A 21,357-nucleotide genomic window follows, 5' to 3' on the forward strand; every position below is an offset into this window, starting at 1 on the left:
CAATATAGAGAAGAGGGAAGAGTAAAGAGAGAGGGGGTATTAGAATTAGTGGTCTTTCCAAAAGAAATGTATACTCTCTTTCCCCTTGTCTGAGAATAATATACTTCCACCATCCCTTCCCATCCTCTAAATATAACATTCAACAAAACTAGAAAATATCCTGGGTGTTTAAAAAAAAAACACAACTGTCTTTATTTCTTGTTGAGATATTTAGATTTCTTTTAAGTCACCACAAGGTCATAAATAAGATGCTCCGGGACGCTAGAGTGGCTCAGCTGGTTGAGTGTCTGACCCTTGATTTTGGCTCAGGTCATGATCTCATGGTTCATGAGACTGAGCCCCACATCCAGCTCTGCACTGACACTGTGGAGCCTGCTTGGGATTCTCTCCCTCCCTCTCTCTCTCTCTGCCCCTCCCTGGCTAAATAAATAAACAAACAAATGAACGAAAAAATAAACAAACAAATAAATAAATTTAAAAAACATTTTTAAAAACTGAATCGGTTAGGCAAAAACTAGTTGAAAATATTCCTAAAACACATCTGACAAAGGACTGGTATCCAGGATATGTAAAGATTTCCTTCAACTTAATAATATGACAAATATTCAAATTTTAAAATGGGCAAAGGGTTTGAACAGACATTTCACAAAGGAAGATAGATGTGGCTCATGAGCACATAAAAAGGTACTCAACATCATTAGTCATTAAACAAGTACACATTAGTCTATGGCCATACTACCCTGAATGTGCCTGATTTCATGTGATCTCAGAAGCTGAGCAGGGTCAGGCCAGGTTAGTACTTGGATGGGAGAGAAGTACACATTAAAATAAGCATTAAAAATGAACATAATGGGATACCACTACACATCCACCAGAACAGTTAAAATTAAAAAGGCTGACAATACCAGATATTGGTGTATTCACCAATGAGCCAGAATGCTCATACATTTTGGTGGGAATGTAAAATGGTACAAACACTGCAAAACTGCTTGGCAGTCTCTGAAAAAACTAAACATATATCTACACTATGACCCAGTAATTACATTCCTAGGTATTTACAAACCAGAAAAGTGTGTGTTCACAAAATACTTGTACAAGCTTTTTCATAGTAGCTTTATTACTCAAGAGCTCCAAACTGGTGGGAATTCAAATACCCACCAGTAGGAGAATGGATAAATAAGCTGAGGTGTATCTACAGGATTGATACTATTCATCAATGAAAATGAATAAGCTACTGGTAACAACACAGATGAATTTCAAAAGGTATGCTAACTGAAAAAAGCTTTTACCCAAAAAGAGTACATTCTTCATGATTCCAATGATATGACATTCTAGAACACATTAATCTATAGTAAAAAATATCCCAAGAAAGATTGCCTTTCAGAGTGGGAGTAAGGGCAGGGCTTGACTTGGATAGGACATGAGAGAACTTTCTAGAGTAATGACATTATTTATCTCGATTAGGATGGTAGTTATTACACAAGTGTATGCATTTCCCATTATTAAATGGTACACGCAAGATCTGTGCATTTCATTGCATGTAATTTTATCCTGAAAAAAGAACCATAAATAAATACTGAACTCTAGTTAATAATATGCATGCTGATGTGTTCCAGAGTGAAGGTACTAGATTGTGTACAACATACAAAGAATAAGATGAAATAATAGAAAGAAAAATGAATACATGCGTGGTTATGTAATAAAGCAAATACAGCAAAAATTTAATGGCAGAATCTAGGTAGTAACAATATGCTCACGGTACAATGTTTCAACCTTTCCACATCTCAAAACTGTAATAAATTATTAGAGCCTATTAAATCCTAAGAATCTTCTTTTCCATTGTGCATGATAATTATAACTCAGTATTGAATATTCAGTAACACCCATAGTGACATGATGCTAAACTACATCCCATAGTGGGAAATGCCTTCTGTAAGCAAGTACAGGACATTGACAAAAGACAGAGCTGCAGACATTCAGGCACATTCACCTACAAATTGTTTTAATTATTAAAAATACAGGAGTTGAAAAGGGAAGCAGCACAGATCAATCTCTAGGTCTCCCCTATTCTATATTCATTGTTCCTATAATTCCATTTCCTTGTTAGTAATACCACCCCTTCCACAGACAGCATTTTTAATTTTCAAAATTATTTTCACAACTATTTTTTCATGGGTTTTTCCAACAATCTTGTGAAGCAGATAAGGTATCATTTTACAGATAAGGATACTAAGACTTGTCTATGTAGAAATTCAGTCACTAGCTTAGGGCTACACAGCTACCATTGGCAGAACTGTGATTAAAACTCATTTCTCCTAGGGGTCCCTGGGTGACTCAGTCAGTTAAGCCTCCAACTTTGGCTTAGGTCATAATCTCATAGTTAACGAGTTCGAGCCCCGCGTTGGGCTCTGTGGAGCCTGCTTCAGATTCTGCGTCTCCCTCTCTGCCCCTTCCCTGCTCATGCTCTCTTTCTCTCTCTTTTTCTCTCTCTCTCTCAAAAAGAAATAAATATTACAAAAAAATTAAACAAAACAAAAAAAAAAAAACAAAAACAAAACTCAGTTCTCCTAAAGCCTAATCCTATCCATTGCAACATAATCCCAAAACTCTAAACTGGGTAGCATTATTTACTCCACAGGATATTATAATGTACCTGTGGTTCAATGAAGCCAAATACTTAGATATCAAATACCTGGGAAAAACATAGCATAATGTATAAACTTGTCAAATCACTAAGTTGTATACCTGAAAGTAATGTAACATCGTGTGTCAATTATACTCAAAAAAAAAAAAAAAAAAAAGCACCTGGACCTGATTACTAAATTCACCTTTTCCAAAATGTACCCCATCAATAACATAATCTATTAACAGGTGTTCCAAGAAAATAAAATGATACAATGACAAAATAAAGTTGGAAAATGCTGGGTTCTAAAAAATTAAACTACCAAAAAAAAAAAAAATGATTTAAGATAGAGCTTCTTGGCACTGTTAAATATGTTAATGTCTGTTCTCACCAAGAGGGAAAAAATTAGTTGACATATGAGCTTTTTTTTTTTGAAAAAGCATTTAGAGGGATTAGGGTTCAACAAACATATTTTGAGAAATGCTGCCTTAATTCATGTTAAGGGAAAGGAGAAAAATAGAATAATATGTATTATGGAGCTTGTCATTTTCTAGTCACTATCACTTATGTTCACAAGAATCCTGAGAGATTGGTGCTATAATTATCCCTATCGTAAAATTAGAAAAAAACAACCAAGAAGTTGAGTATCTTGTTTAACTCACTCAGCTAAGAAATGGCCTGGATTTAAGCCCAGGGCATATCAGGCCCCAAAATCTATACTCTTTCCACTATAAATATTGTCTTCTATAATCTACAAAATTGGAATATTTAAAATTATAAACATAAGCATATAATACAAATCCTGGGATCTGACTTACTGTAAGTAAAGGCAATGAGATCTGTTTACGGACATTACATGGAATTAAGTCTAATTTTTGCTTCTCTAATTCATCTGGATAACAAAAATGGGAAAATAATTTCATGACTACATCTACTCTAGTGCCAGAGCTGGAGGGACTATTCATTTCCAGGACCTAAAATACAACCAATTTTATTGCATTTCTCAACTTTAATGTGTGCAAATATCTTTCTGTATAAGAGTAGGAAAATAACTGTGTTATGTCTACTAGTATTGATTTGCCAGCTATAAAGACTACAAAATACAATGCATATTAAAAGAGAATTTATCCCATTTAAATTTGATTGTAATACTGTAAAAAATCATGACATGTTTCTACCTTCCTGGTTGACAAATAATAGAACAGACTAGAGAATATACTGAATTTACTCTCTACACAAATTCTCATTTACTAAAAGCTCCACATACCTGACACACAAGAAAACCAAGCTCCTTTCACCATATGTTCATTCCAAGATCAAGGAAGGTGGGCCTCCTCGGTAGTGTATGCAAATCTACTGTTAGAGAGGAAGACCAGGCCCTTATTTGGTTTTAAAAGCATCTCATGAGGCTACATTAAGTTGCTTTGGCAGTCACATCAGTCTCCTAGAATGAAATACCAGGCTGAGTCCCCAGTAATTAGGGCTGGACAGAGACCTTCCTATGTTGAGAATTATTAGTCATTGACACTAGTCCACCCATTCAAATCCACTTGTAGACAACCAAAGCAGATAGATGAGTAGGTAAATGTAAAAAGGTTGCCCTCAATTCCTGTTTTCCTCTGTGATCTCATGTATTCCTACTGACTCAATTATCACTTCTCCGCTGATGACTTACAAATTGGTATCTGCAATCTGAACAGATTGGTGGTCTCCAGACTCACAGCTATTTTGGAGCTGAAAATACAGATGAGTCATCAGCTTATTGGAAAAGTCCATTCATTAAATATCTCTGATTAACTTTAATCTCTACAAGTCAAAAAATTTTATTATTGTTTACCCATCCCCAATTTGGTTTCACCTCTCAGTTTCCCCATTTCATTAAATACCAATACCATTCTTACAACTGCCTATGCTAAAAAATCTTGAATTCACTCATCATTCCTTCTTCACTGTGTCAATTCTAATTCATTTCTCAAAACCCTTCTATCTTTGCCATCCCTACCACTGCTGACTTATTTCAGACCCTATCTTTTATCTTATATATTCATCAGTGGCCTCAAAGTTTTCCTTGTTTTTAGTGTCTTCTCCTTCCAATCTAACCTCTACATTACAGCCATATGATCAGGTCTTGGCAGATTACATTTCAACACTCCCTGGCTTAAAGATGTTTAAGGGTTCACTAATGCCTCTAGAGTCAAATCCAAAATCCTTAGCATCACTACAGGATCCTTCAAAACTTCCAACTTCACTCTCCACCCATATCTCTGGAAATAGCCCTTCTCTGCCACGCATCCAATACATCACCCCCAACCAAACACTCAGCATTGCCTGAGTGAGTCAAGTGCCTGCAAGTCTGTGCTTTTATTAATGCCACTCCCTATGCACAAAATGCTACAACATCACAAAACTAATGATGAAATTAGTCAAACCAGTCAGAACTACTCAAATCCAATATCATCGTCTGTGAGGCTTGCAGGTCTATAGCCAGAAAAAAACAATCTCTGTGCTTCCATAGCTCTGCATATACTTCTATATAAGACCTCTGTTATACCGTCCTGTAATTAGAACTGCATGAATGTTTCCTCTGACTTCACTAGGAGCAACTTTAGAGCCGAGACATTAGTTTGGTCATCTTGGAACCCTTAATACATGGTAATAACTGTTAACTAAAAGAACTGACACAGTGCTATTAATCAAGGCTTTCAGATCAGACGAAGCTTGGTTCAAATCCCACTGTGCGTGTTACTAGCTGCATGACCTCAGCCAATAACCTTAACTTTAAAGCCTCAGTTTCTTTATCTGTAAAATAGGAATGAAAGCACTTAAAGCAGTGCCTAGCATATAGGTTTATATGTAATCCTCCTCCTCCTCTCCTTGCAAAGTGTGGATACAGGAAAACACATTGACAGGAGTCTCCAATGTCCTTTCACTGGCAATTACCAGAGTTTAGTGCCAGCAAGGCATAGCTAGGTTTACGGACAAATCTAAGAAGGAAGAGAGACAAGAATGAGGACACAACTGACAAGGACTGAGGACTGCTAATTCCCTCTCCACTACTTGAGACTAATCACAGATTCTAAAATTTAACCCTTCTTATGTCACGGAAAAGCTAATCAAACTGTTTTCATTAATGGGGAAAAAAGGAAATTATAGGACGAATCTGTGATTATTCTGCTTCTAGCTGTAAAGCTGATTGATATTCTTCAAACCACCAAGGAGGTAGGGATAGTTGTCATTTCAAAGTTAAAAACAAACAAAAAAAAAATGAGAATAGAAAATATAAGAGAAAACGATTTTTCTTATGTTTTCTTTTCAAAAGAGGGTGAATATTAAAGAAATTGCTCAAGTGGAGGAGGCTGAAGGGAGGGAGGGAGACAGGCAATGAAAAAATGTGTATGTACAATCAATTACCTTTGCATGTAGATTTCTAATTTGTGTGAAATGTATCCTAATCCAAACCCACTGAATAAAACAAGTTAAAATTAGTAATATCTAGAAAGGGGCTGGTTTATCAAAATTTCTGCAAATAACTGTCTCAATCAACCTAGCATCTTTTGGAACTCTATGGGAAAAAAATTCTCCCTATTTAAGAATTGTCATTTGCAAATTAAGCATCTGTTATTAGGATTTCAGTATCCTAGGGACACCTGGGTGGCTTAATCGGTTAAGCATCCAACTTCGGCTCAGGTCATGATCTCGCAGTTCATGAGTTCCAGCCCTGTGTTGGGCTCTGTGCTGACAGCTCGAAACCTGGAGCCTGCTTCAGATTCTGTGTCTCCCTCTCTCTCTGTCTCTCTCCCACTCACACTCTGTCTCTCTCTCTCTCTCTCTCTCAAAAATAAACATTTTTTTTAACTTTTAAAAAAGGACATCAGTGACCTGAAGATAAATGGCATTTGTTTCAAATCCATAAAAATTTGTGAATTCATTCCAAGGATTTTTTCCTACACTTCCCTCCAAAATCAAGGCTGAACATATTCACAATGATTCCAAAGGAAAAGCCTTTTAGGAAACCTGCTGCATTTTATTGTCACACCTCACCAGCCACACTTCAACTGTTTACATGTATCCTACTGGACCCTTGCAGTGACTCTTGTGTGAACTAGCCACATTTTACAGTTGAGGAAAACAACTTAAATCACATAACTAATCAGTGACAGTCATGACTTGAATCAGGTCTCTTGACCATGAAGTCTAGTATTTGTGTCTGTTTTCCAACCCTACAGCTTCTCTTAGTAAAAGAGCACAGGCTTTGCTATCAAATGGACCTGGGTTTAAATCCTGGTTCTTCCCCTAACAGATATGTGACACTGGGCAAGTTATTTCAATTCTCTTAATTTGCTTCCTCATCTGCAAAAGAGGAAAAAATATACTAGTAAAACAGAAATGTAATAAGACATAACTTGGGATACCTGGGTGGCTCAGTCGGTTAAGCATCCAACTTCAGCTCAGGTCATGATCTCATGGTCTATGAGTTCGAGCCCTATGACGGGCTGTGTGCTGACAGCTCAGAGCCTGGAGACTGTTTCAGATTCTGTGTCTCCCTCTCTCCCTGCCCCTCCCCCATTCATGCTCTGCCTCTCTCTTTCTCTCTCTCTCAAAACTAAACAAACATTTTAAAAAAAGAATTAAATAACTTAGTATTTGCAAACTACTTAACACAGTACTAAGCAAACATTTCATAAATAATAGCTATTATATCATGTCATCTTTAATAACATAAAATATGTTGAACACTAGATTGGGTTAAGCAAATTCAAATTACTTTCACTCATAAATTAGTGCCATGGATATCATGAAATCTCTTTAATGTTGGAGAATATTGAAAGGAGAAAACTAGGGCAACACTTGATTCTTTGATGTTTCATATACATTTTCTCACCCCTATAGGAGACCAGTCTTTTCTTTATCTAAATAATAGAAGGTAGAGGATTTCTGCAAGGCAGTAACATGAGATCCTGAATTAATCTCTTCCCAAGGACACACCAAACCTACATATGGATCATTTCCCTCTGAAATATATGTGAAAACTAGATGAGGTGCTTCTCCACAATGAAGAATAAAAAAACCACACCCAGATGGTAGGAGAAGCAGAGACACAATCTTGCCAAAAACCCTACTCTGGTGCTAGGGCACACAATAGAGAGGAGTCTCAAAAGTCCAGTGCTTCTCAATATGTACCTACTAGTATGCAATAACTGCATACTAATCAATAATTACTTTAAAGGCAAATGGACTAAATTCTCCTAACAAAAGATACAGAGTAGCTGAATGGATAAAAACATAAGACCATCTATATGCTGCCTACAAGAGAGTCACTTTACAAGGAAGGACACACAAAGACTGATAGTGAAGTGATAAAGTATATTCCATGCAAATGGAAACAAAAAGCTGCTATAGCTATACTTAAATCACACAAAATAGACTTTAAAACAAAAAACATAATAATAAAAGACAGAGGGATACTACATAATGATAAAAGTGTCAATCCAGCAAGAAGATATAACATTTGTAATTATATATGCACCCAACATAGAAGCACCAAAATATATAAAGCAAATATTAGCAGACCAAAAGGAAAAAAAAGACAGCAACACAATAATAATGAGGGACTAACACCCCACATACATCAATGAATTCACAAAGAAAATCAATAAGGAAACACTGACCTTGACTGACATGTTAGACCAGGTGGACTTAGTTGACATATACAGAACATTCATTCCCAAACCAGCAGAATATGCATTCTTCACAACTGCATGTGGAACGTTCTCCAAAACAGTTCACATGTTAAGCCATAAAACAAGCCTCAATAAATTCAAGAAGACTGAAATTATATCAAACTTCTTTTCTGGCTACAGTGATATGAAACTAGAAATCAATTACAATAAGAAAACTGGGAAAAAAAATCATGAATGTGAGGAGATTAAACAACATACTACTGAACAAACAATGGGTCAATGAGGAAGTCAAAAATACATTCAGACATGGGATGCCTGGTTGGCGCAATTGGTGGAGCATGTGACTCTTGATCTCAGGGTTGTAGGTTTGAGCCCCACAATGGGTGCAAAGATTACTTAAAAAATAAAATCCTTAAAAAAGAATACATTGAGACAAATGAAAATGGAAATACAATGTCGCAAGACCTAGGAGATGCAGCAAAAGTGGTTTTAAGAAAAAAATTTACAGTGACACAGGCCAACCTCAAGGAAAAAGAAAAATTTCAAATTAACAATTTAATGTTGCAACTAAAGGAACTAGGAAAAAAAGAACAAAGCCCCAAAGCTGGTAGAAGGAAGGAAATAATAAAGATCAGAGCAGATATAAATGAAGTAGAGACTAAAAAAAGAGAAAAGATCAATGACACTAAGAGCAGGTTCTTTAAAAAGATATATAAAATTGACAAACTTTTATCAAGATTAAGGAAAAAAAGAGGGCTCAAATAAAATCAGGAATGAAAGAAGTTAAAACTAGATAACAAATAAAAAGGATAATAAGAAACTACTATTAAAAATTATATGCCACTACATATATGAAACTACTATAAAAATTAACATATTGGATAACCTAGAAGAAATGGATAAATTCCTAGAAACTTAGTCTTCCAAAACTGAATCATAAAGAAATAGAAAATCTGAATACACCAATTACTAATAAAGAGACTGAATCAAAAAAAGAAAAAAACTCCCAATAAACAAAAGCCCAAGACCAAATGACTTCATAGATGAATCATACCAACATTCAAAAAAGATTTAATACCTATCCTTCTCAAATTCTCTGAAAAAACTGAATAGGAGGAAAGCTTCCAAATTCATTTTAGAGGTTACACTTATGCTTACACCAAAACCAGTCAAGTATATTACAAAAGTAAAAAATATATATATATGGCCCAATATTCCTGATGAACATAGATACAAAAATCCTCAACTAAATATCAGCAAACCAAATTCAACAATATGTTAAAAGGGTAATACACCATGATGAAGTGGGACTTATTCTAGAAATGGAAGGATGGTTCAACTCCACAAATCAAAGTGATACACAGTATTAACAGTATGAACCATAAAAGTATGATCATCTCAATAGATGTAGAAAAATTATTTGATGAAATTCAATATCCATTTATGATTACAAAACTTCCAACACACTGGATATATACCGAATGTACCTCAAAACAACAAAGGCCTTATTTGACAAGTCCACAGTGAAAATCATACTCAAGAATGAAAACCTAAAAGCTTTTCCTTTAACATCAAGAACAAGACAGGGATGTTCACTATTGCATCTTTTATTCTACACAGTATTGAAGTCCTAGACAGAGGAATTAGGCAAGAAATATATGGCATATAAATTGGAAAGGAAGAAGGAAAACTGTCACTATTTACACATGACATGATATTATATAAAGAAAATCCTAAAGACTCCACAAAAGAACTTTTAATGCTAATAAAAGAAGTCAGTAAGGTGCAGAATACAAAATAAACAAAAATATGTTGCACTTTTATATACTAACAACAAACTATCAAAACAAAATCAAGAAAACAATCCCATTGACAATCACATCAAAAAAGAATACCTAGGAATAAATTAAACCAAGGGGGTGAAAAATCTGTACACAGAAAACCAGAAGACATTGAGTAAAGAAACTGAAGAAGACACAAAGATATTCTATGCTCATGAATTGGAAGAATTAACTCAAAGCCATCTACAAATTCAGTGAAATCTCTATCAAAATTCAAATGGCATGTTCACAGAACCAGAACAAACAATCCTAAAACTTGTATGGAACCACAAAAGACCCTGAATAGCTAAAGCAAGCTTGAGGGGGAAAAAAAAAAAAAAAAAAAAAACCAAAGCTGGAGGGATCACACTCCCCAATTTTGAACAATATGAAAAAGCTACTGTAATCAAAACAGTATCATATTGGCATAAAAACAGGCACACAATCAATGGAACAGAAGAGAAAGCCCAGAAATAAACCCATTCATACATGGTCAGTTCACTTACAATAAAGGAGGCAAGAATACACAATGGGGAAAGGACAGCCTGTTCAAAAAATGGTGCTGGGAAAACTGGACAGCCACATGAAAAATAATGACACCAGAACACTATCTTACACCATACACAAAAATTAACTCAAAGTCGATTAAAGACTTGAATGTAAGACCATAAACAATAAACCTAGAAAAAAATGTAGATGGCAATTTCTTTGATTTCAGTCTTGGCAATATTTTTTTAGATCAGACTCCAAAGGTGTTGGCAACAAAAGCAAAAATAAACAGTTGCTCCTATGTGGCTCAGTCAGTCCAGCGTTTGACTTTGGCTCAGGTCTTGATCTCACCATCCTTGAGTTCGAGCCCTGTGTCAGGCTCTGTGCTGACAGCTGAGAGCCTGGAGTCTGCTTCTGTGTCTTCCTCTCTCTGCCCCTCCCCCACTCGCGCATGCGTGTGCATGCGCGTGAGCTCTCTCTCCCTCCCAAAAATAAACATTAAAAAAAATTTGTAACTAAAATAAATAAACAAATGGGTCTACATTAAATGAAAAAGCTTATGCACAGTGAAGTAAATCATCAACAAAATAAAAGGTAATCCATTGAAAGAGAAGATATTTACAAATGATAATAAGGGGAGAAGACCCAAAATATAAAAAGAACAACTTGGGGCGCCAGGGTGGCTCAGTCAGTTGGGCCTCAGACTTCAGCTCAGATCATGATCTCACAGTCCGTGAGTTCAAGCCACACGTCGGGCTCTGTGCTGACAGCTTGGAGCCTGGAGCCTGCTTTGGATTCTGTGTCTCCCTCTCTCTCTGCCCCTCCCCTGCTCATGCTCTGTCTCTCTCTGTCTCAAAAATAAATAAAAACATTTATTTTTTTTTAAATAAAAAGAACTCAACACAAAAATAACAAATAAGCCAATTAAAACTGAGCAGAATACCTGAATAGACATTTTCCCAAAGACACACAGATGACCAACAGGCACATGAAAAGAAGCTCAATATCACTAATCATTAGGGAAATGCAAATCACAACCACTATGAGATACCACCTCATACCTGTCAGAATGGCTGTTATCAAAAATCCAAGAGGAACTTTTAGAGAAAATGGCAAAGCAGGAAGATCTTAAGCTACCTCATCCCACAAATAACACCCACATTGGTGTAAAACCCAGAAAATGACCTGAAGACATGACAGAACAGACTTTCTTCAGAAAAATGTAGAGAAGAGTCCACATTGGAATAGGTAAGAAGGGCAGAGAAGTGGTCCAGAGCTAAAGGAACCCCTGGACTGTCCTAGGGAGGAAGGAAAAGGAGAGGATAAAAGGGGGAGAGAAACAGATCCTCACACCAGGGCTCCCCAGGCATGGGGAACTCCCATGGGGAAGATGAAACCCCGTAACACTTGGCTTTGAAAACCAGAAGGGCATAATTTTGCAATCAGCATGGCTTCACATCAGGAACTTTAAAAATCAGCAGGCTTGGTTCTAGGAGAGCCATGAGGGCTATAGGAAACTAGATCCTTGCCCTTAAAGAGACAGCACAAGTAGCCCTGTGAAGATGCAGTGCAGAAACAGCAGTTTGAAAAACACCTAGGGTATATGGGAAGGAGATTTATTTACTAATTTCAGAGCCTGTGCTGAATGGGCAAGGATTGCTGGGAGACTTCTCCAGGAACAAAGGAGCTGGCAGGCACCCTTTCCCTCTGCTACCTCCCAGCCTAGACACATGAACAATTATAGGAACAAGCACAGTCCCTACCCCTGCTAACCAGCAAACAGCAAGCCCCACCCCTGTGTTCTCCTGCAGACATTCCCCCTTCAATATGTCCTTGAACAGAGCCCATCCAAAGCAGGGCCACAAGCATGGAGAAGGTGTGAGCATCCCCTACAGGGACCAGCACAACTCTAAAGTGACTTGTATCCTGGGAAGAGGGGAAAATAATCACACACAACACTCTGAGGGTGGTGGGCAGGGGGCAGAAAACTGGTCTGACTGCAGGCCCCGACCACCAACTAAAGCTTCTCAGGGGACAACACAAGATATCTACCCAGCATTTTGGTATTACTGGATCTCTGGCAAATGCCTGGTCTGACTCAACTCAAGCCCAAGGGGGCCCAAGACTGGCCAACTAACAACACAAGGACCAAACCAACACAATAGGCAAAGAGAGCCATCAGAGATGACTGGACTGAATGGAAAAGCAACTCAGCCACAACAGTATGGCACATGCAACACACATAGCAGATACTCCCGAAGTGTCAGGTTCTGTTAAACAGGGAACATTATACTGCAGAGCACTACAGGACCTCTTCTAGATAAGGCCACTACTTTCAAGAGAAGGAGTCATAGCTGACTTTCCTAACACACAGAAATAGACACAGAGAATTATACAAAATGAGGAGAGAGAGAACAGGACAAAATCCCAGCAAAGAAAGCTAAACAAAACAGAGATAATACGTTTGGTGAAGAATTTAACATAATGGTCATAAAGATACGGACTAGGCTTGAGAAAACACTGGAGGATCTCAGTGAAACCCTTAACAAAGGGATAGAAAACATAAAACAGAACCCATCAGAGATAAAGAACTCAATAACTAAAATTAAAAATGCACTAGAGGGAATAAATAGCAGACAAGAGAAACCAGAACAAGGGATCAGCTACCTGGAGAACAGAGTAATGGAAAGTATTTGAAGTGAACAGGAGAGACAAAAAAAATAATAATAATAATAAATGAAAATACATTTTGTAACTCAGTAATATCATCAAATATAATAACATTTACATTACAGGGATCTGAGAAGGAGAAGAGAGAAACAGGTGGCAGAAAATTTATTTGAAAAAAACAATAGCTGAAAACTTCCTGAATCTGGAGAAATGGAAATCCACATCAAGAAGGCATAAAGGTTCCCCAAGAAAATCAACTCAAGGAGGTCCACACCAAGACATACAGTAATTAAACTGGCAAAAAGTAGTGATAATTTTCAAAGCAACAAAATAAAACAGTTACACATAAGGGAAATTCCATAACACTATCTGATGATTTTCTTCAGCAGAAACGTGGCAAGCCTTAAAAGAGTGGCATGATACATTCAAGGTATTGAAAGAAAAAACCCACAGCCAAGAATGCTCTATCCAGCAAGGCTATCACTCATAATAGAAAGAGATAGTTTCCCAGACAAGTAAAAGTTAAAGGAATTTATGACTGCTAAACCAGTCCAAAAACAAATATTACAGGAGACTCTGAGTGGAAAAGACCAACCATAAGCAGGAGTAAGAAAATAGGAAGAAGAAAAGCAATAAAATTAAGTATCCCTAGAAAAATCAGTCAAGAAATGCACATACACAAAAAAAAAGGATGTAAAGTATGACATCATATACCTAAAACATTAGGGGGTAAAGGAGTAAAGACTGAGTTCAACCTTAAGCAATCATTAACTTAATACAGACTGCTATATGCGTAAGATGTTACATACAAACAGAATGGTAACCTCAAAACACCAGCAATAGATATGTAAAAATAAAAAGGAATCCAAGTATATTACTAAAGAAAGCCAACTAACCATGACAGAAGACAGTAAAGGAAGAATGGAACAGAGAGGAACTACAAAAACAACCATAAAATGAGTAAGAAAACAGCAATAAACACTTATCTATCAATAATTATATTGAATGTAAAAGGACCAAACACCCCAATCAAAAGCCACAGGTTGCCAAAATGGATTAAAAAAAAAAAAAAAAAAATCCCATCTTTATGCTCCCTACAAGAGACTCATTTCAGATCAAGTGACACATTCAGATAGACAGTGAAGGGATAGAGATGCATTTATCATGCAAATAGATGTGGAAAAACAGCTGGGCTAGCAGTAGTTCTCTCAGACAAAATAGAACAAGAGACAAAAAAGGACACTATATATATAATCACAAAGGAAACAATCCACCAAGAAAATATAAAAATTATATACAAATATTCATGCACCCAACATGATAGCACCCAAATATGTAAATCAGCTAACAACAAACATAAAGGAATTAATTAATTAATAGTAGGGGACTTTAACACTCCATTTACATCAATGGACAGATAATCCAAACAAAAAATCAAAAGGGAAAGAGTAGCTTTAAATAACACACTGTACCAGATGGATCTAACAGATATATTCAGAACAATCCTAAAACACCAGAATATATTCTTTGCAAGTTCACATGAAAGATTCTCTAGAACAGACCATGTATTTTCAACAAATTCGAAAACAAAAATCAATCATACCATGCATCTTTTCTGACTACAATATAATAATAGAAATCAGCCACAAGAAAAAAATCTTGGAATGGATAAAGATGTATTCTCTCTCTCTCTCTCTCCCTCTCCCTCTCTCTCTCTCTCTCTCTCTCTCTCTCTCTCTCACACACACACACACACACACACACACACACACACAATGGAATATTACTCAGCAATCAAAAAGAATGAAATCTCACCATTTGCAACAACGTGAATGGAACGAGAGTATATTATGCTAAGTGAAATAAGTCAGAGAAAGACAAATATCATATAATTTCACTCATAAGTGGAAATGAAGAAACAAAACAGATGAACATAGATGAAAGGAAGCAAAAATAAGATAAAAACAGAAAGGGAGACAAACAATGAGACGCTTAAATACAGAAAACAAACTGAGGGTAGCTGGAGGGGTGCTGGGTCTGGGGATGGGCTAAATGGGCGATGGGCACTAAGGAGAGCACTTGTTGGGATGAGCACCAGCTATTATATGTAAGTAATGAATCACTAAATTCTACTCCTGAAATAATTATTGCACTGTATGTCAACTAACTTGGACTTAAATTAAAAATAAATAAATAAATAAATGGAAGCACAGGTGACCATAAAAAAATAAATACTAATGTCAAATTCTGTAGTTGCCATAATAAATTACAATAAACTCAGTGGCTAAAACAACATTAAAAAAAATCTGGAAAGAGCACAAATACATGGAGGTTAAATAACATACTTCTTCACAATGAATGCATCAACCAAGAAACCAAAGAAGAAATAAAAAAAATAGAGACAAATGAAAACATAACAATCTAAACTCATTGGGAGGCAGCAAAAGTTGTTCTAGAGGGAAGTTTATAGCAGTACAAGCCTACCTCAGGATGCAAGCAAAATCTCAAATAACAACCTAACTTTACACTTAAAGGAGCTGGAAAAAGAACAAACAAAACCCAAAACCAGAAGAAGGAAGGAAATAATAAACATCAGAGCAGAAATAAATAAAACATAAACTAAAAATACAATAGAACACATCAATGAAAGCAGGAGCTAGTCCTTTGCAAAGATCACAAAATTGATAAACATTTACCTAGATTCATCAGAAAAAGAAAAGACTAAAATAAACAAAATCAGAAATGAAAGAACAGAAATAAACAACACCAGAGAAATACTAAGAGAATTATAAGAGAATATTATGAAAAATTATATGCCAACACATTGGTCAACCTAGAAGAAGGATAAATATGTAGAAACATGTAATCTTCCAAAACTGAATCAGGAAGAAATAGAAAATTTGAACAGATTACCAGCAAAGAAATTGAATCAGTTATCAAAAAACTCCTATACCCAACAAAAGTCCAAGATTAGACGGCTTCACAGGCAAATTCTACCAAACATTTAAAGATTTAATACCTACTCTTCTCAAACTATCCCAAACATACAAGAAGGAAAGTTTCCAAATTCATTTTATGAGGCCAGCATTATCCTGAAGCCAAAACCAGATAAAAACACCACAAAAAAAGGTAACTATAGGCTAATAACTCTGAGGAATATAGATGCCAATATCATCAAGAAAATATTACTAAAACAAATACAACAATACATTTAAAAAGTCATTCAGTTACCAGAGGGAGGGTGAGATGGGGGATGGATGAAACAGGTGAAGGGGATTAAGAGTACACTTATCATGTGATGAGCACTGAGTAAGGTATAGAATTATTGAATCATTATATTGTATACCGGAAACCAATATAACACTATATGTTGAATACACTGGAATTAAAAAAATGGTACTTTTTTCACTTGATCTAGAAAAGGAGACTTAGTATGAATGTCAATATTTATTTATCACTGGACAAAGGAAGGAGAGAATTGGGTCTGCCAGAAATGAGCAATTTGATCAATAAAAATCTATGAGGTAGAGCAGGCTTCATTGCAGTCTAGATGAACTCTGAGTCAACATTCCTGACTCTTTTCCAAGTAATCTCTAGTCTGGCAGGATTTCTGATCCAAAGTAGAAAATAATTTACATAGAGAACAAGAGTAGTCGGTCACTGATATTTTTCTCATTTTAAATAAATTCACTGACAAATATATAAGTAAGTTTTGAAGAATAAAAACAAGTTTATAGGATCTGAACATTATTGGGATAAAATAAATTTGTTCAATTCATACATTATCATCTAAGCAAAATTAATAGATACAATTCCACAAATAATCCATTTTATATATAAAATAAAATTACTTTTACTAGAAATTACCATTGTTAACATTTTAGGTCCAAGTAGAAGATCACTTAATTGACTTCTTAACTGAAGATCCATTGAAGAAGATTACTGGCACTTCCTACTCCTTCTATACAATATAACGTTGCCTGCCACAATGTGCTAGACAATGGGGGCTAGCAGACTTCTGACAACTCCTTTGTCTCCAAATGACTTCTGTCCTATGAATCATCAGTTTTGTTTGTACCTAATTCTTAATTATGTAATTATGTTATGTGAATTATGAGCAGAAAGAATGTTAATTCTATGAAAACTAGGTTGAACACTTTGAGACAACTTGATTAATAGTGCTACACATAAATTGACTAATTTGGTATTGAGCAAGATACCTATAAAAGATTAATAAAAGAGGGGCGCCTGGATGTCTCGGTTGGTTAAGCTCAGGTCATGATCTTGTGGTTCATGAGTTCGAGCCCCACATGAGGCTCTGTGCTATCAGCTCAGAGCCTGGAGCCTGCTTCAGATTCTGTGTCTCCCTCTCTGTCTGCCACTCCCCTACTCACACTCTCTCTTGGTCTCTCAAAAATAAATAAACATTAAAAAAATAAAAAATAAAAGTTTTAAAAGATAAACAAAGTAAAAATCTCAAAAGAAAAAAATAATTACAAAACAATCAACATGATACAACACATCAACAAGAGCAGTAATAAAAACCATACAATCATTTCAACAGATGAAAAATGTCAGAAAAAGCATCTGACAAAGTACAACTTACATTCACAATGAAAACCCTCATCAAAGTAGGTTTAGAAGGAACATACCTCAACATAATAAAGGCCTTATGTGAAAAGGCCCACAGCTGACATTATCCTCAGTGGGGAAAAAACTGAGAGCTTTCCCCCTAAGATCAGGAACAAGACAAGGATGTACACTCTCACCACATTTATTTAACATAGTACTGGAAGTCCTAGCCACAGCAATTAGACAACAAAAATAAATATAAGGCATCCAAATTGATAAGGAAGAAGTAAAACTTTCACTCTTTGCAAATGACATAATACTATAGTCCACCAAAAAACTACTAGAATAAATGAATTCAGTAAGATCACAAGATACAAAGATCCAATTGATATTGTACACTAATAATGAAAAAGCAGAAAGAGAAATTAAAAAACAATCCCATTTACACTTTCACCAAAAATAATAAAATACTGGGGCGCCTGGGTGGCTCGGTTGGTTGAGCATCCGACTTTGGCTCACGTCATGATCTTGCGGTCCGTGAGTTCCAGCCCCACAACGGGCTCTGTGCTGACAGCTCAGAGCCTGGAGCCTGCTTCAGATTCTGTGTCTCCCTCTCTCTCTGCCCCTCCCCCGCTCATGTTCTGTGTCTCTCTCTGTCAAAAATAAATAAACATTAAAAATTTTTTTTTAAATAATAAAATATCTAGTGATAAACTTAACCAAGGAGGTAAAAGACCTGTACTCTAAAAACCATAAAACATTGAGGAAAGAAATTGATGATGATGCAAACAAATGGGAAGATATTCCATGATCATGGACTAGAAGAACAAATAATCATTAAAATGTCCATACTACCCAAAGCAATCTATACATTTGATGCAATCCCTATCAAAATACCAACAGCTTCTTTCACAGAACTAGACCAAGCAATCCTAAAATTTATATGGAATCACAAAAGACTCTGAATAGCAAAAGCAATCTTCAAAAAGAACAAAACTGGTGGTATCACAATCCCAGTTTCAAGACACGCTGAAAGCTGTAGTGATCAAAATGGTATGGTACTGGCACAATAACAGACACATAGATCAATGGAAGAAAATAGAGCCCAGAAATAAACTCATGATTATATGGTTAATTATCTTCAACAAAGCAGGAAAGAATATTGAATGGGAAAAAGACAGTCTCTTCAACAAATGGTGTTGGGAAAACAGGATAGCTACATGCAAAAAATGAAACTGGGCCATTTTCTTACATTATACGCAAAAATAAATTCAAAATGGATTAAAGACATAAATGGGAGACCAGAAGCCATAAAAATCCTATGAAAGAGCTCAGGCAGTGATTTCTCTGACATCAGTTGTAGCAACATCTTTCTAGATATGTCTCCTCAGGCAAAGGAAACAAAAGCAAAAATAAACTATTAGGACTACATCAAAACAAAAAGCTTATGCACAGCAAAGGAAAAAAAATCAACAAAACTAAAAGGAATCTATGGACTGGCAGAAGATATTTGCAAATAACATATCTAATAAAGGGTTAGTATCCAAAATATAGAAAGAACTTATGCAATTCAACTCCAAAAAAACACAATTAACCCAATTAAAAAATGGTCAGAAAACATGAGCAGACATCTCTCCAAAGAGGACATTCAGATGACCAACAGACATATGAAAAGATGCTCAACATCATTCATCATCAGTGAATTGCAAATCAAAACTACAATGATTTATCACCTCACATCTGTCAGAATCACTAAAATCAAAAACACAAGAAACAAGTATGACAAGGATGTAGAGACAAAGGAACACTTGTGCACTGCTGGTTTGAATGGAAACAGTGCAACCACTGTGGAAAATAGTATGGAAGTTCCACAAAAAATTAAGAGAATTACCATATAATCAGGATTCCATTAGTGGATATTTGCCCAAATAATATGAAAACACCAATTCAAAAAGATATATGCACCCTTATGTTTACTGCAGCATTATTTACAATAGCTAAACTATGGAAGCAGCCCAAGTGACCATAGATATATAAATGGATAAAGAATACACACACACACACACACACACACACACACACACACACGCAGAAATATTAGCCACCAAAAAAAGAATGAAATCTTGCCATTTGCAACAACATGGATGGATCTAGAGAATATAATGCTATATGAAATCAGACAGAGAAAGAAAAATACCATATGTTTTCACTTATATGTGTAATTTAAGAAACAAAACAAATGAACAAAGAAAAGAGAGACAATTAAATATAAAGAATAAACACCAGAGGGGAGGTGGGTGAGGTGTTGGGTGAAATAGGTGAAGGGGATGAAGAATACAATTATCTTAATGAGAACTGAGTGATACAGAGATTGTTGAATCACTATACTGTACACCTGAAACTAGTAACACTGTTAGCTATATCAGAATTAAAATTTTTAAATTAAAAAAAAAATTTTAAATCAAGAAATAACAAGTGTTGGTAAAGATGAGAATAGGGAATCCTCATGCACTGTTGGGGGAAATGTGAATTGGTACAGCCTCTAGGGGGAACAGTATGGAGTTTCCTCAAAATATTAAAAACAGAACCACTATATGATCCAGTAATTCTACTTATGGGTATTTATCCAAAGAAAACACTAATTCAAAAATTTATATGCACCCCTATGTTCACTATAGCATTATTTACAATAGCCAAGATATGGAGGAAAAAACCTAAGTATAAACTGATAGATGAATGGATAAAGGATTATACATACATATATACATATACACACACACACACACACACACACACACACACACAGGAATACTACTCAGCCATGAAAAAAAAAAAAAGAAATCTTGCCATTTGAGACAACATCGATAGAACCTTAGGGTATTATGCTAAGTGAAGTAAGTCAGAGAAAGACAAACACCATATGATTTCACTTAAATGTGGAATCTATAAAAGAAAAACAAAACAAAACCAATGTTATAGATACAGAGAACAGGGGTGCAGGTTGGGGGGGTATATATAAAATAAGTTAAGGGGACAAAGAGGCACAAACTTCCAATTACAAAGTAAGTCATGAGGATGTAACGTACAGCATGGTGACTATACTGAATAATGCCATATTGCAAATTTGAAAGACTAAGAAAATAAATCTTAAAAATTCCTATCACAAAAAAATGCAATGTTTTAACTTTGGTCACAGATGGTGACTAGGCTTATTGTATTGATATTTTCCAATGTATGAAAGTGGTCCAATCATTATGTCATACACTGGAAACTAAGATAATGTTGTATGTGAAATATACTTCAAAAACAAAGAAAATATGAAACCCAAAATAAATAGAACATACAGGTTGTATACAGCCTCACGCTTATATATGGAAAAAAGCAAGTGTGAGATTTCCCAGTCTCTTGGATTAATTATTTATCATTTAAAAAACAAAATCACTCGTGAAAAAAATTATGCTACATTTGGTTAATTCTCAAAAAAAACATCACTACTTCGAAG

At 35.6% G+C, this 21,357-nt stretch overlaps 1 protein-coding gene across 1 annotated transcript in view; it reads right to left on the bottom strand.

Moving 5' to 3' along the window:
- Positions 1-21,357, bottom strand: part of LOC125931809 (rab proteins geranylgeranyltransferase component A 1-like) — a 174,356-nt gene that overhangs the window by 121,345 nt on the left and 31,654 nt on the right. The gene's annotated exons all lie outside the window — the stretch shown is intronic.

Source organism: Panthera uncia, chromosome X (genome assembly GCF_023721935.1).
Source record: "Panthera uncia isolate 11264 chromosome X, Puncia_PCG_1.0, whole genome shotgun sequence".
Lineage (NCBI taxonomy): Eukaryota > Metazoa > Chordata > Mammalia > Carnivora > Felidae > Panthera > Panthera uncia.